We start from the raw sequence: 4,407 nt of genomic DNA, 5'->3' as shown, positions 1-4,407 counted from the left end.
TTTTTCAAAGCAATGCGTAACAACTTTTCTTTTTTTTTTCCAAAATTTTGTTAAATTCTTCCCAAATTTTGTACTTGGACTTTATTAAATTGCTACACACAATTAAAACCAATTGATATACATTTTTAAGAGAGATGGTATATCAATGCTAAAGCAGGGTATTATAGGCCTGACGGCCCACCATGCTTTAGTAGCGCCACCGCCAGGCTAAGCTTTTCTTGTTTATGTTTTTATTAAAATAATAATGAAAAAAAAGTCGCTCTTACAGAGCCTCAGTGAAAACTTGTTTATTATTATTAACTCTTTGGTGCAAAAAACTGATTGAAAAATCGATTTATTTACTGCATGTTTATGTCTGTTACGGCTAAGATGGAACGGCGCTGAAAGCAGCCCTTTAAACCATTCAGACTACGAACACAAAAGAGAGACAATCAAAGCTGTCAGATGACTTATTACCCCGCGATAATATCTCAGAAATAGTCCAAATAGTTTGGATGTATTTTTACTTCTTTCCTACTTACGTAAAGTTTCTGTTTATATCATGGGTTTGTTGTGCCTTTCTATACTAAAGAAAAAGATATAAAACGTCTGATATTTCACAACGAGATATTAACATTCATGGAAAAACCTTACATAACCTTGTATTAAAGCAGAAAGTACGATGGCCACCGTAAGAAAGGCTTACAGTATTCAATTATGCCGCATGAACTGATCAGTAGATTATTGCGAGGGAACGCAAAACCTTTTGCAAGGGAACGCAAAAGTTTTGTGAGGGAACGCAAAAGTATTGCGAGGGAACGCAAAACCTTTTGCGAGGGACCGCAAAAGTTTTGCGAGGGAACGCAAAAGAAAAAAAATTCCCCATGTTCCCTGGAGGGCTCCGTACTGTTGCTCAGAGTGTTTCACTGGAGGAGCAGATTTATTCCTAAAAGATATGTTTATAGAAGACAGATTTATATTTTATGCATTTAAAGCCAGACGAATCACACCGCTTGTGCCTCTGCGCGTTGCCTCGCGTGCTGCAGGAGCTGGATGTCTTAAGTTAACCTCAGCGTGGATCGCGTGCACCTCCTTTCACTCAAACTGGACACAGGCTGACCTGTATGGATATTTACATCAACCCCCTGTGAGGAATTAAAATTCTTTCCAGAGTTTTCGATCAAGGTAGTAACTCCTGAACGGTAGGAGTTGAACGTGTTAGCTCTGGTTGCACAGCTCTATGTGAACCGCAGGAATAATTTGTAGTTGCGCTGTCAGAGGTGTGTTGAGCGAGTGGTGAGAATGATTTATATTTGTAGACAAAGAATTTTGGGTTACACTTTATTTGAAGGGGGGTGAATAAGACTGATATGACACTGTCATAAACACCCGTCATGAACATCAGTAAGCCTTCATGAATATTTATGACTGTTGTCATAAAGTGTCATTCGGTAAATTATGACACTTTTAATACAAAGTTGACATTATTCAAAATGTCGTTGTTATGACAACTTGACATTAACCAAGAAGTCATTACTGATATAAATTTGTTATAAAAGTATTACTGATTGCCCTTTAAAAATTAGGTAACTTTATGTTATTAAAGGTAAAGTTTAAACAGTAATGATTTCTTGGTTAATGTCAAGTTGTCATAACAAAGACATTTTGAATAATGTCAACTTTGTATTAAAAGTGTCATAATTTACCGAATGACGCTTTATGACAACAGTCATAAATATTCATGAAGGCTTATTCATGTTCATGACAGGTGTTATGTCATGTTTATGAAAGTGTCATGACAGTCTTATTCAACCCCCTTCAAATAAAGTGTTACCAAATTTTGTGCGGCTTTTCCATCTCAACACGCTGCCCATCGCCCAGCTCTGTCTGCGCTGATAAAATTTCTGCATTTGTTCCCGGTTGGCCGTTGCGTTAGTGGTTAACGAACCACCGCTGACCTCTTGCAGGTTCAGCCCAGTGAGGAGATTTCGCACTCTTCTCGCAGTCACGCATCACGCTGGTTTTATATTATTTTATTCATATTATTTTTCCGGTTACATGAGACATCAAACCATATCAAATTCTTTGTCCACTTAGTCAGCCAGAGTTAATGTTCACGGCCACGCAGAGATCTGAGAAACTCATCCCATAAACTCGACCAAAATAGTTTCTGTGTCCCCTTGTTAAAAACTCAACAGACACGAAATGGAAGAGTTACTAAAGTTTAAATATCGTTTCACTGATGCTGTTTTCCCGTAACATAAAGTTACCCAGTAATATTTTTACATTTCCTTTCTACTTAACATCTTTTAATACAAAAACACGGTGGACCACCGGTGGACTGCCTTGGTGTCCCGACCACCAGGCTTAGCAAGTTTTCTGGGGGAAACCCTGCTAAAGTGCATTTGCAGATCCACTTTTTGCCAAAGTGTGAATGCTTAGCTGTAGCTTGTGCCAACTGCTTAGAAGCTAAAAGGCTAATGCTATCTTAGCTTGTTTATATTACTCTACTATAAGCTAGTCATTAATCTTATTAGGCTAGGGCTGTCACATCACCACTCAATAATGGTGAGAAAACATTTTTTTTTTTTTCAAATCTGACTTCATTTTGGACCTCATCTGAGTTAGCCCAGATGAGGTCCAAAATGTAGAGGGTGCAGAAAAAAAAATTACAATTTCTAGTCCTGGGAATTCTGAAAAGATTACAAATTGATTTTGACTTTAGTCTTCTTAATTTTTGGAAATATTACAGTTTTTGAAAAATTAATTGATAAATTCTTATTTAAGCAAAAACCAGACAGCTAAACTAACTTAATACCATCAATTTGATTTGCAGAATTTTACACACAAACCTATTTTTGCTTAAATATAAATTAATGGAATTGGACACCATATGGAACCTGGTAAGTGTTTTAAATAAAAGTTCTATATTTTTACACTCTTCTCCTCTTATTAACTCTTTGCACGCTCTTCAGGACTCTGCCCACTCTGCCATGACGGATATCAAAACAACTTATATGCTCCTTTGAAGGCCTGTTAAAACGCAGACATCTGGTAGCCTAAAATCACTTCTACTTAGTTGATTTCACTTTAGAAATGGACATAGGATGCTGTGTCATCGGCTGCAAACAGACAAGGATAGAAACCATGCTTTGCCTCTTGGAACTGGCACTGAGAACAACTGAATTAAAAATTGTTTCTGAATCAAAAATCATTTCAAAATTGAATCATTTGCTAAACACTGAAAGATTTGCATTTCTATGGGCTACCATGAGAGACTTTGGCACAAAAGTCTCTTATGGCACTCACCATAACCTTTTTGTAAAATGTAGATTTCCAAACTGCAGTCTGGGATATTTTAAATATTTGCCTCTAGGTTGATCTAATGTAGCACAAGTTTTAGTAAACAAAAAAAAGTAAATGTTTGCCTTTGCTCTCCCTCAGGCAAAATCACAAGACCTTATCTAAAATGTGTTGCAACATGTTGTTGTGTCAGTGTGCTGCTGCTATCTCTTAATTTGGCCAGATCTCTTGTAAGACGGCCAAACCCTGTCGGCAGGAAGGGAATGCATTTTGGAGAGGATAAGTGGGACTCTGATGGACAGATACAAGAGAAAAATAAACACAACAGAAAAAGTAAGCAAGCAATGGAGAGACATGAGCACACTGCAAAAAGGCCATCAATCAGGAGTGTTTTCCATTTAAAGGGCCCTTACTGTGGGCTTATTTAAACAAATTTAAAAATCCAGATTATTTTCTGTAAAAAAAAAATGCCTCACTTCCAGCATCCTCAGTGGCAGAAACTCAGTGGAATAAGACGCATCGAGTTTTCTGCGAGAATCTGCCAAACTATAAGAGGTCATTAATTCTACACTAATCCCACCCATATTCACCTAAAGCATCTGCATAATTCAGAACTGTGTTGCCTCAATCTTTAAGTGATCTGAATGCAGTCGGCTTGTCGAAGTTTAGAGCTCCTGCAATTTTCTGCCTTTCTTGCTGTTTTGACAATTTTTTACCCCTTGCGTCTTTTTCCAGCTGGTCTGTGATTTATATTATATCTGCCCTAATTCATAGCCCAGGTTTATAGCGTAGCTCTTGATGATGTCTGGATTTGTAGGAACGCTGCTGTCAGAGCAAGATATTAAGCTGATGTGTTGAGTAGAGATGTGCCGATCAGGTTCTTTCCTGCCAATTCCGACTTCGATCACCCATGAAGGCCAATCATAGCTGATCACTGATACCGATCCCATAATTATTATTTTTTTTAATCATAAGCACTACTGGTTAGATTATGTAGAAAAAGGAACCATGAATTCACCTTAATTTAGACAAAAACTTGTTTTTAATAACTTTTTTAAAGAAAAAAACTAAACTAAACAGACATTGTGCAGATTGTACTGCTATCGGTAATACTACCTTTAACAG

General features: G+C 37.3%; 1 long non-coding RNA gene across 1 annotated transcript in view; it reads left to right on the top strand.

Moving 5' to 3' along the window:
• Positions 1-1,767: 1,767 nt before the first annotated feature.
• LOC107835158 (uncharacterized) overlaps positions 1,768-4,407 on the top strand; it is a 15,220-nt gene continuing 12,580 nt past the window's right edge. The window contains exon 1 of the long non-coding RNA XR_001660987.1: positions 1,768-1,780. This is a non-coding gene — a long non-coding RNA (uncharacterized LOC107835158). The remainder of the gene's footprint in view (positions 1,781-4,407) is intronic.

This window comes from Poecilia formosa, unplaced genomic scaffold, assembly GCF_000485575.1.
Source record: "Poecilia formosa unplaced genomic scaffold, Poecilia_formosa-5.1.2 Scaffold1104, whole genome shotgun sequence".
Classification (NCBI taxonomy): domain Eukaryota; kingdom Metazoa; phylum Chordata; class Actinopteri; order Cyprinodontiformes; family Poeciliidae; genus Poecilia; species Poecilia formosa.
The sequence above is the reverse complement of the archived record's forward strand: the minus strand, read 5'-3'. Positions and strand labels throughout refer to the sequence as shown.